General features: G+C 41.7%; 1 pseudogene; it reads left to right on the forward strand.

Annotated features, from left to right (window-relative positions):
- The first annotated feature begins 1,511 nt into the window (after positions 1-1,511).
- On the forward strand, positions 1,512-7,950 carry LOC123057124 (E3 ubiquitin-protein ligase COP1-like; annotated as a pseudogene).
- Positions 7,951-13,404: the final 5,454 nt, after the last annotated feature.

The raw sequence follows: 13,404 nt of genomic DNA on the forward strand, positions 1-13,404 counted from the left end.
AGAGAAGTCATCATAGCCGAAAGAGCTGGGGCTCCAAAATTGCGATCTCTTTCAACGTGAGCTGCAGTGCATTACCCTCGACGTTAAGGGTACACGGTGGCGTGTTCGTGTGCAAACACAACCTAGGTCCATCCCAAAGCACTACAATGGTGCAACGCCTATGGTGACCATTGGCAATGGCATGGAAATACGCTGATGTACTGTAGGAGGCGTGGTAGGCTGACCTGGACTGTAAAGGTTTGCACTGTCATTTCATAAACTTAATTTTCAAATACATGACGTATGTCTCCTTTGTTTTTAACATTAATGCCCAACCGTTTCACCGCTTTCGAGGCACTCAAAGGTATGCGCCAAGGTTATCTGTTATCTCCGGCCGTATCTTTTCACCCTTGTTGTCAATGAACTGTCACTTTACTTACAAGAAGCCTTTAATTCTAATCGTTTGGAAGGTATCCAGCTGGCCCCTCTTCCCCCCCATAAATTTCTCTATGTTTGTGAATTACTTGATTGTTTGAAGTAGGGTGGATAAAGGTTGATTGGTTTGGATGGATAATCCTAGCCATAATAGGAGCCACCCTAATGGCATGCGCCTTAGCTAGGATATGAAAGATCACCTTAACAGCCATGACCGGCCTGAACAATCAGATATCCGTCACTCCAACTACCTTTGGGATTAACGCCATGACACCATAGTTCAAACGTGAGGTGTCAAGCACCACGACATAGAAATCTTGGAAAATGTCCATCACCACTCCTTTGATGGCACTCCAAAATTTCAAAAAGAATCATACATGCAAACAATCGGGAGTAGGCGCCGAATCTAGACGCATGGACAAGATAGTGGCTTCAACATCATTTTTCATGTAACGGAGGAGGAGGGCATTCTCTGCTTCTGACACCTTGTCGTCCCCAGTCCACATGTCCGGGTGCAGCCCCACCCCTCCCCTAGGTTATCACTGGAATAGATCTTCTGTAAAAGTTGTCTCAACCTTGTCATAGAGCAACCTAGGTCCATCCCAAAGCACTGAGATGGTGCAACGCCTACGGAGACCATTGGCTATGGCATAGAAATACACTGATGTACTGGCAAAGGTGTGGCGGCTGACTTGGACTATAAAGTGTTTCATTGTCATTTCATAAACTTAATTTTTCAATCCATGACGTATGTCTCCTTTGTCGTTAACATTAATTCCCAATCCGTTCACTGCTTTTGTGGCACTTGAAAGTATCGGACAAGATTGTCCTTTTTACCATGAAGACTGCAGGGCTTACACCCCACAACATTTTATTAAAAGAAAGCAGAAACCATAGTGTTTCCTCAAGGTGAAAAAAAGAAACAAGAACAAAGAAAAGAAGAAACAAAAGAAGGCTATACAAAGGAGGGGTGCACTAAATCAAATAATTACAGTGTTACATAGAAGCAACTCTCCTCAAGGAGGAAGAAAATCAATCCACTTAAGTAAGGAATCTCTATACTTTCGTTTGATTCTGTGAGAAAGTAGAGTGAGGTCATGAATGAAGCCATTTTTCCAAATCCTGAAAGATGGCTGGATGTTCCTGAAAGCTCTATCATTCCTAACCTTCCAAATATTCCACCATGCAGTGAAAACCACCTCCCCAAAGAAAGGTTTGTTGAAGTCCTTTCTAGCATGGCAAGCAATCTCCACCATGTCATCACTGTCTTTCCATATAATTTGCAGGTAATTCCACACGCGTGCACTGAAATTGCACTAGAAAAAGAGGTGGTTTCTGTCCTCCAAAATCCCAGTAGGACAAACAACAAATTCTGGTCCCTCATTAATCCTCCAATGCCTCCTCTGGATCATGTCTTTAGTGTTAACCCTATCCATTATTACAAGCCAAGCAAACATCTTAATCGACAAGATTGTCTATTATCGCAGTATCTTTTCACTCTTATTGTCAATGCACTGTCACTTTGTCTACAAGAAGCATTTAATTCTAATCATTTGGAAGGTATCCAACTGGCCCCTGTATTCCCCAACATTCATCAATGTTTGTGAATTACTTGATTGTTTGCGGTAGGGCGGATAATATGATGCCTCCATTTTTGCGCATATCATTATATTTCTTGTGATATTTCTGGGCAAACACCAAATTGGAGTAAATCTTCCATCCTCTTTAGTAAATGTAGCAATCAAAATTCTCATAATCAAATTAAGAATATTTCCCTTGCTCCTAATATGGCCTCTAACAATTTACACCTCGGGCTTGGGCACCCTCTCATCCTACCTGGGATGGGCAGAATAGATCTGCAGTCCACAACTTGATTATTGATAAATTAAAGCTAAGTTTACTTGTTACAAAGCTAATTGCTTTCTGTTTGCACACGAACATGTCACTGTGTACCCCGGCGTCGAGTGTGATAAGCAAGCCAACATTGCCGGAGGAGTCTCACCGGATACGCAAGACATGCCGACGAGTTCTTTTGAGGACCCGAAACCCCACACGTCTTCGAGAGACCCCATCAGGGAGCACTTGCTATGGGATGCCCTTGGTCGACCTGAACACCCCTAGGGTCTTGTGGATCGCTGCCACGGAACATGAAGGACAAAGGAGAACGAGGAAGAATATAACGAAGGAGAGATAAAAAGATAAAGGTAAAAGTAGTAGATTGATTGATTGCGTGTTGCTCAATCGACCATCACTTCTCTTATATATATGAGGTGGCCGAACTTTCTTTCCAAGAAAATGACTCCAATTTTCTTCAAATTTTTATTGTATTAAGGGAGGCATGACACGACTATACGAGTGGACTACAAAATTTAACATGAAGTCATCTAGGTCATGGTTTTGCCAAATCGTTGTCCTGCAGAGAAATCATCAAAGCCGGAAAAGCCGCGGATCCAAAAATGTGACCTCCACTAAATCTCATAGGCCTCACACCAATAAAGATGAGGCTGGAGGATTCAACTGGGAACGGAACCACCGCTCACCGCCACCCTAACAAATCATACAAACCCTAGCCTTACCATGTAGAATGGATGACATGAATCTATGCTTGTGAGCAATTTACATTATCTCTATGCTCGAGGAAGAAGTATTCGTCGGACAAATGTCTACCACCATCAATGGAACACCACAGAGGCGCTTTGTTGTATGATCTTGCCATCACCGATAAAAGGGCCCAACTAACGGACATCAAAATCCTACCTAGAACTAGCAAATCGGAGGAAACTACATCTCCGTTAGGTAGACCGAGACCCTCACCCCGCAGCACCGACAGCCCGACGGACGAGGTGGCGACCTACCGATAGAGGAGAAGTAGCAGCGTGGTGCACCTAAAAATCTTCTCTTGCTTGGGTTAGGATAAACATCACCCATACAAACGGATGAAGAGTTAACACATGACTGAAGTTCTCGCCTGTTGGTTGTTATGTCTACGTTTGAAACCCCCCCCCCCCCCCGCCCCCAGCGGGCGCACAAACAAGCACACACAAGCTGGTAGCTTAGTGATTGAACCTACTACATTTAAAAAAAGTGGTTGAACTTGCCTAAAAGTACAAAAAAATGCATCCACAACATTCTTAATAAAGCACCCTTGGATAAAAGTCAATTGGTTCAGATGGATAATTCTAGCCATAATAGGAGCCATCTAATGGGATGCTCCTTAGCTACGATATGAAAGACCACTTTAATAACCGTGCTCGTCCTGAACTATGGGATATCCTTCGCTCCCACTACCTTTGGGATTAATTAACGTCATGACATGCATGGTAGTTCCAACGTGAGGCGTCAAGCACTCCGACATAGAAATCCTGGAAAATGTCCATCACCACCCTTTTGATGGCACTCCAAAATTCCAAAAAGAACCGTACATGCAAACCACGGACCAGGTGTCGAATCTGGCCGCATGGACAAAATATTAGCTTCAACATCATTTTTCGTGTAAGGGAGGAGGATGAGGGCATTCTCCATGCAACCCCTCCCCTCCCCTAGGTTGTCTTTAGAACTAGTCTTTGTAGAAGTCGTCGACATGAGTTTGGATCTCAACCTTGTCATGGAGCAACCTAGGTCCATCCCAAAGCATTGCAATGGTGCAACCCCTACGAAGACCATTGGCAATGGCAAGGAAATACGTTGATGTGCTGGTGGAGGTGTGGCCGGCTGACCTGGACTTTAAAGGGTTGCATTGTCATTTCATAAAGTTAATTTTCAAATTCATGACATATGTCTCCTTTGCCGTTAACATTAATGCCCAACCTTTTCACTACTTTCGGGGTACTCGAAGGTATCCAACAAGGTTGTTCGTTGTCGCCGTATCTTTTCACTCTTGTAGTCAATGAACTGTCACTTTGTCTACAAGAAGCCTTTAATTCTAATCATTTGGAAGGTATCCAACTTGCCCTCTGCCTGCCCCACATATATTTTTCGATGTTTGTTCATTACTCGATTGTTTCGGGTAGGGCAGATAATAATGAGGCCTCCATTTTTGCGCATATCATTATATTTATTGTGACACTTCTCGCCAAAGAACCAAATTGGAGTAAATGTTCCATCATCTTTAGTAAATATACCGATCAAATTTCTCGTAATCAAAATAAGATTATTTATCTTGCTCCAAATATGGACTCTAACAATTTACACCATGGGCTTGGGCACCTTCTCATCCTACCTGGGCTAGGAAGAACAGATCTACAGTCCACAACTTTATTATTGATAAATTAAAGCTAAGCTTACTTGCTACTAAGCTAATTGACTTTCTATTTGCACACAAACATGTCAATGTGTACCCCGGCGTCGAGCATGATAAGAAAGCCAACGTTGCCTGAGGATTCTCGCCGAATACACAAGATATGTCGACGAGATCTTTTGAGGACCCGAAAGCCCACATGCCTGGGAGGGACCCCATGAGGGAGCACTTGCTATGGGATGCCCTAGGTCGACATGAACACCCCTAGGGTCTTGTGGATGGCTGCCACCGAACATGAAGGACAAAGAAGAACGGAGAAGAATAAAACAAAGGAGAGATAAAAACATAAAGGTAAAAGTGGTAGATTGATTGATTGGGTGCTCAATCGGCCATCACATCTCTTATATATATGAGGTAGCTGGACTTTATTTACAAGAAAATGACTCCAATTTTCTTCCAAGTTTTTACTGTATTAAGGGAGGCATGACACTATTATACGAGTGGATTATGAAATTTAACATGAAAGGTGCCATGGAGGCATTGGTGCCCATGAATAAAATGGCAGATGTGATGACAACGATGTTGTGATGGCGTGGTGGAGATGGTGCCATTAGCACCGACCCTAGGGTCGCGCTAGAGGTGCTATTGTTGTTCTCCTACTTCTTCTTCCTTGTCTCCTTCCTCGTAGACAGCTTGTTGGTGACATGAAGGGCGATCTTAGGGTTTTGGGATGTGTCCCACCTGGAGGAGATTGAGTGTATTTTGACTTGACACAAGTTTTACCCTAATCTTGGATTCGTTCCTTCCCCTTTTGATGCCACGAAGCTATCAATTTGGCCCAACTCATCCTTTTCTTGGATTTGGATCCATTTCTTTGCTATGGTCAACGTGATTGTTCGTCTCAACAATGTCACCTTCGCTTCAAGGGTGTTGCAGAGATCCAGAGACGGATCGATATTACCTCACGGCACGCCACTGATCAGTGCAAGAGGAAGATGGTGGTGATATACTCACGGATATGTGTTTTGTTTTCTAATTTTGTAAAGTTGGTCTTGTAAGAGCTGGACAATTTTAGTTTTTATGGCCTTGGACTTCTTGCAATTAAAAAATAAAAAATTCCCAACCTTTTTTCAAATTGGCGGTGAACATCCAATATAGACAGGAGGGAAACCCAAAACCAAGAGAGGCCAGGCTCACGCATACCAACTGTATTTTGTTTTGAACATTAGTACAGACACAAGCGCTCATATACACGCGCATACACTCATTCCTATGAACGCACACACGCACGCCCTACCCCTGTGAGCACCTCCGAAAGACTGAATCGGCATATCATCTTGAGATTTATGAAGTTACCATAGGCGCCTCGTCGTCGACGGGAACGTCTCCTCCCACTGAAAGTGCATCGCCGAAAATTCTGAAATAAATCCAGAAATAATGCAAGCACCACGCATATCAACCAGCTGCAGTCTGACGCGTGTCACCGGCCATAGGAAGTAATTACGTGTGGTCCGGCTAGATATAGAAAGGGGATTGCGGCACTCGCCCAGCACCCGCTGGCTATATATTGATCCCCAGCACACGTGTGGTCCGGGCGCTTGCGAGCTGGCTCGAGGAAATCTTGTTTAGAAAATACCCAAACAAGGTGTTCCTCTCTTTCCTTCTTTTTTGGATCTTTGGTTTTCAGGCAACCAAGTCCATTTCCGAGCAAGATATCAAATATTACCATTTAATTAATCATGTGAGTTGTTGATATCTCTTGTTGTTTGGGAAGATGGAGTACTATAACATGACGAGGTGACCAATGCCACCAGCAATGATGTTTGCTATCGAGACCTACACGGCTCAGAACTGACAATACCGACAAAATGAACAATCATTAAGACAGATAGCACCTTCCCCTAGCTATGGGGCGATGAACCTGACATCCAGTATCATGCAAGGTGCAAGCAAAAAATTCTAGAATGTCTTATGTGACGGGCAATGTTGGCCCTTTGTCGTCTAGTGTAGACATGGTTCTGCAGAATGCCAACATGGATACCTCCCTGCCAGGTACAGATAGATTTTCTGAGATCTTGCTCATACATATCCTTATTATGGCTACTAGTAAATGTGTACATTGAATGGGTGTTGATATAAGATATGATATTAGCTACAGGTACGTTGATATTAGGTCGAATATTAATTGTGCATCAATTATGCGGTAAATGAATGCCGATATTGATATTTGGTATGATATTAATTGCATGCTAAACACGTTCAACGCTCACTATTGCAGCAATGTAAGTCGTTGGATTGGTTCGATGCCTAAGATTGACATATCGTTTAACATTAGATATGATATTAGCCGCACGTGGATAGGTAGGTAGAATATTAATCGTGCATCAATTATGTGGTAAATTAATGCTGATATTGATATTTGGTATGATATTTATTGCATGCTAAATATGTTCAACGCTCACCATTGCAGCAATGTAAGTCGTTGGATTAACATATGGTTTGATGACTGAGATTAGTTGGATATGTAGACATTGGTGCGGGGCTTCTAGTCTAGGAAGCGAACAGCCAGTAGCGTACCATGCTGGATAAAAATCAACTTATGTGGTAACAAACACCACTGTTTTTTAGTCCAGCACGGGTGTTCAGAATGAAGCCATGCATCCACTAAGTAGCTATTATGTGATAAAATAGCTTCAAGTAAAATGCTAACCTGAAAGATGTATTACCGGAACAATTTACCCATATTCATATCTGAATTTTCCAATTACACATAGACTATTAAGTCTTGGGAGTATTTTCCCCCTAGTTTGCCTGACCATATTTCCCGTTTAATAACTTCATATGTCTTGCATTGTTTTTTCAAGAAGGAACTTCTGATGGGCATGTGAACACAATGCTTTCACTAGGGATAAACCCTACAAGTCATGATCTTTCTGGAGCGTCCAACAACAACCTGTTAACACACAATCTGGATACACGTGAAGCCAATAGATTCTCTGTAATAACTCTACACTATGCTACTGCTTTACATATATGTATCCCAAAAGCTCCGCTAAACACTGCAGCCAAAGGTGGCGTAGGCACGCCCGGCGCCTATGAAGGATCTCCCAAGGGAACCAAAGTTCACCTGCCCAGTCTGCATCAATGACCTGATCGATGCGTCATCTACTATCTGCGGCCACATCTTCTGCAAGAAATGCATATAGGCCTCCATCCGATTTTAGAAGAAGTGCCCTACCTGTCGTAGGAGGCTGACCAGGAGAAATTTCCACCGCATCTACCTCCCGGCGATGGATTGAACTGATCCATCCATTGTGGACGTGGTGGAGCATCAACACCCGACCCTTCCTCCTCAACGGCATTTTGGTGTGTCTAGACTATTCTTCATGGGGTTATCATTAAAATCCAGTTTTTGCGCAATGATTCAACAAGTGCTCGAGTCATAGTGAACAAACTTTTAATCTGCATCATTGGTGGTAAAGGATACCGTTCTCGTGGGAATTCGCGCAATGATTCAACAAGTGCTCGAGTCATAGTGAACAAACTTTTAATCTGCATCATTGGTGGTAAAGGATATCGTTCTCGTGGGAATTTGAAACATGTGTCATGGTATTGGGAACATCTGCAAAGAACTACAAATATTTTTTTGCTTGTCAGGGTATATGGTGTGTTCATGCACTCTAGGATATGTGTCTTTGCAAGGCTATCACGTTTAATTAGCAATAGCAGTAGACACTATTATTGGTTGACCGACTAGGAACAAGTTGCGTAGAGCCCTAAAAGACATCAGACTGATAATTTATTTCCAATTGAGATTAGGCCCAAACTCCCTTAAAAGACATAATTGTGTTTCCTCACACTACTTGCCTGCTTGACAATTCCTTACCGAAATAGTCTCCAACCAGGACAGGATGCTCTCCTTCCTGCTATTATATATCTTTGCATCCATCCAAGATACTATAGCCAACGCTAATATCTTCTATATTTTCACACTAAGTGGTGCTTCCATTATATGTGCTTTGGTGTTTGGGCAATAGCATATATGGGTCATTCTTTTGCCAACATTTTTTTATGTTCAGATCTATTGACCAAACTAGCAGTAAAAACTCTTCTGGGAAATCAAAAAGAAACATCGAAATGCAGGCGGAAAGTAATCAAGGCTATCATCCTACCATACCATCACCCTTGAGAAAAAAACTTGTAATACAAGTAGTAGCCAGCGGCACAATATGACAATAGCGGCGGGACACCGACTGAACCCGTCAGAGCGGTTGAGAGTTATGAACACTTGGTGTCTGCGGCTGGGAAAGTTTGATACCTTCACATATGACTAGTTAATTACTTTTTAGCCAGTATATAAGGCAAGCAGGGTGTTGTTGAAGTAGGTTCATAGGACCAGAAATCTAGTCGGGATACGAACTGGACGTAGCTCAAACGATTAGTTTTCTTTAGTGGGACCATCCCACTAGAGTTCTAGTCCAGGACTTGACACCAGTGTGTACATTTTTCTGGATTTATTTCAGGTTTTCCGGCAATGTTTCGTTCAGTGTGAGGAGATGTTCCTGTCCACTACGATGTGCCTATAGGGGTATGGTGTGTGTGCGTGCGTTCATAGAGGTGAGTGTATGTGTGTGTATGTGGGCATCTATGATTGTACTATGTTAAAAAGAAATTTTGTTGCAATCACATCAAGAAGAAGGAGCAAAGAGACTCATGTTGGTTCTGCTTTTGTTCGTGTTGGAAGCAACCGTATGGTATGCCCGTCCTACCGGTCAGGCAAGTAGCAACTCTGGTATTATAGTATATTCTCATTACATCCATGTACTTAGTCCTTTCACACACTATTTTGTTGATCTTATTATAAAGAGATATTTACCATTGTGATCTCTTTATTTCTTAGAGCAAGTACCACAGGGTGAATTAAGTAGGCTATACAAGTTGACACATCATATTTGTAAGTCGAAGAAGAGTGGAGAGGAGAGAGAGGAGACGAGAGAGAATATGAGTGGGTTGTAAACTTACACTTTGTGAGAGAAGAAGGTGAGCAAGGCAAAATTACATTGCATGTATAGCCAATATCTATTATGTGGATGGGACATTGAAAGGTCAAGGTTTACCAGCTAGATGGGATGAATAGCATATTCTAAGATTTATTCCCAAAAGGTAAAGGAGGAGGCAGGTATGAAACACTAGAACTACATCTATGCGGCAACCAGATCATAAACCAGCATATATCAAGAACAAGTATGAATAAGTTCTTGGCCAGTACTCTACGTCTTCGTTTGGAAGGTTGAGCACGATGCTCCAAAGTCACTTAGACTTCAACTTCTTATCCTTGAGGCAAGTTCACACAGAAATCACCCAATCACTCAAGGTGGATATTGAGGTGATCCTTGGATCCTTACAAACTTGATCGGAGTAGATCCACGTGATGTATGTTCTAAAATAACCCCTACCCGTCTAGGGAATGGAAATTCTCCAAGATTAACAGGTAAAATCTCTTGGCTCGAAGATGTTCTTCCATGATACTCAATCACAACTCAACTACTCTCTCGAAGATTACCACTTTTAATATGTGTCTCCATAACACAGAGGAGTGGGAACACAAAGTATGAGAGTGAAATAAATGAGTTGGAGTGTCCACCCAAACAAGCAAGGCAGGGTACTACTTATACGTATGCTTCGAAAACTAGCTGTTATTCTTCTGGATTCCCAGCTCAGCAGCACCGAGACACTAGCCAGCAACTCCAAGTCATTCAGCTAGCAGTCAACACTACAGTACTAGGTGCACAATAGAACGTGGGTTTACAACACAAAAAATTCCCAATGGTTCTAGTCGAACATAACTTGCGATGAACCAGAAACACCTAGGTGACCCCAATGATTAAGTTCCCTAAATCACGATGTTGAAGTAAGGGCGGTGACACATATTTCATAACCGAAGAGTCTGAACTTGATAACTATATCTTGAGCACTCAGCCATGTCGAATACTAATTAATACACATTCAAGAGATGTCACCCTCGATGACACCGATATCAAAACGATGTAACCGAACGTAAGTAATGCATCTCAAAGAGATTTCAAAGGATAAATTGTGTATTTGGTTGGGTTCTATCTGAGCATCAGCAAGTTTCACTGTCTAACCACGATATCCAACCGATCTTAACAGTACATTTTGCCCTATACTCAAATTGACTCACTGAGGCACTATGAACTATAAACTCCACCAAGACTTGAGGCAACAATCATGTCTTCAACATTTTTAGGGGTTAAAATCCATTAGTTAGACAAATATCTTATGGGGCCACATGTGTGCATACTCATCAAGCAAAATAGTCCCTTAAATGTTTGTCATTAATCATCAAAAACTAGTAGGGGCACTAAATGTAGTTTCAGCTTTTAGAATGACTATAGATGATGTGGCGCCCAGAGAGAGCTAGTACATGATCTCTTATTAGCATTTATCTCATAGTACAATGAGATATATATTATTTTCACTTGTTATATGTCATTTGCCAAAATACCATTCGAAATAAATGTGTTCCGCTAAACAAGAAATCTCCATGATTTAACTTTTTCTCCCTCGAGAGACATGAAGCTTCATATTTGAGCCCGACAACACTAACCTCATTAATTTCCATATATCGCATTTAATCTATATTGGTATCAAGCATATTTTACCATTCATAGTTCAGGTATGAGACTTATTAAGTTCTCCGTTTGGGACAAACTTTGTTCTGAGTATTTGTGATGGGTCCTCATGTATATACTAGCTAGTAAGTGTTGAGCTCCAAGTGACCAAAGGGCTCTGCTCTTGTGGAACTCGTGTGATTCTGGCATAATATGTTAATGCTAGACCAGCCCCCCTAAGAGGGTATAATTGTGAACTTTACCCTTTGACTCCCGGGCTGGGATGCTTGTTGGTCATGTCTAATAAATTCCTTGTTCACTTGCATTTTTTTACATTGTTACTATATTAGTTTTCATTAAATACAATTCCATTAATTGGTAACCTATTTAATATCCTTTGAATCTAGATGTTATGTATTACTATCCCTCCATCAAATCCATTCATTGTTGTCTACTCATTGAACCCAGTTCCGCCATTGTTGTATTCATCCTACTTTCTCCTTTTCATTGGAGTGGTTATGTTATTTGTGCGCTTCCCGACACTAATGATGCACGTAGCCGTAGAAGGTATTAAGGTCAAAAATGATCAGACCAAAGCATTATGATCTATGGATAACCATTACGACTTGAGCGAATAACTGGTCCCGATAGAATCCAGACTTCCATTCTTGGTGTGCACTATATAGTCCCATTATTGTCACTCACGGAATTATGAATAGCACAGAGGGGTCCAAAGCTTTGCCCAAACTCACTTATCTGTTTCGTCTATGTTCTCTAGGGCTAGCCGGTGGATCAGACATCTTTAATCTCTAAAATAAAGAACACAAATAGAACAAAAACTAGAGATAAACATCCACAATATACCTTTACAAACAATAGTACAATGTATATGGTCTTGGTATTATCTAAAAAAAGTCCTAGCATTTTTCATACCGGCGGCAAACGTTTAATAGATAGGGCACGACTAGTATGCAATCTATGCTTGAGATGCAATCATAAGATCTGGCATTATGGTTCGTTAGATGCGAAACCAGTGGTACAGATGGAGAAGGTTGCGTTCAACCACCCAGGAACAGAACATTTTGTAGAAAACTCCTAGGAAGTGATGCTCTTCTCGCAACTTGTCCTCCCCTACCAAAGACCACGATGACCTCCCAACACTGGTACACGTCGGTGTTATACAAACGGTTTTTAACCCCTTTCCGCGACGGCATTTGGAACCGTCGCCTAGTGAGTGATGGCGATAGGGGGGTCCTTCCCACACGACCAAGAAACCGTCGGGGATATGCCCTCCTGGCACACATGCTCGGCAAAATGAGTTTGTGTGCATCCAGCGAGCGCTCAAATACGGAAATATGTACAGTAGAGCTAAAAATACAATTATACAGGCGAAATTGTTTTGGGTCGCAAGTACATCCCACACAGGCAGTCCCCGCTAAACGTTTCCATTCGTATATACATCCCACACAGTCACTCCAAGGAAAACATTTCCGTTCACAGGTACATCACACATAATTTTTCCCGTTAAATCATTTGTGATAGTGTTGCCATTGCAGATGATATTAACAATTTTATCATTTGCGTTATTGAATGCATCACACACGGTCCGTAGAAGAAACTGTGTGGCAAATGTTGTCCATCACACACAGTTTCTATGTGGTAAACGTTTGCGCAAGGTGGCCTAATGCAAACAGTTTTCAAGAGAAAGTCATATGTGATTGTTCATTGATCCAACATGGTTTATTCCTAAAAACTATGTGCGTTGCCTGAGGTCATCACCCACGTTAATTTTTCAATAATCGTTTGCAATAGCAAAACCCAATTAGCAGGCTAATTGCCCTATTATTAATAATCCATTTATTAATATAATTGACATTCATATTAAGAACGGAATATATTTCATTTCCATATTAAGGAAGAAGAATTTCATAATTAAAATACATCAGAGTACAACATGATATAGCTTCAGCACTCAGCTACCCCATTACACAACTACACCAGCACCAAGTTTCACATGCAACATGTAGAACCTTTCGAAATTAGCATCATAGATGGTACATAGAAAGATGCATCTCATTTGGAAAACTGCTGAAGCGGAAGGCGAATATCGATCCTTCATTC

Source organism: Triticum aestivum, chromosome 3A (assembly GCF_018294505.1).
Source record: "Triticum aestivum cultivar Chinese Spring chromosome 3A, IWGSC CS RefSeq v2.1, whole genome shotgun sequence".
NCBI lineage: Eukaryota > Viridiplantae > Streptophyta > Magnoliopsida > Poales > Poaceae > Triticum > Triticum aestivum.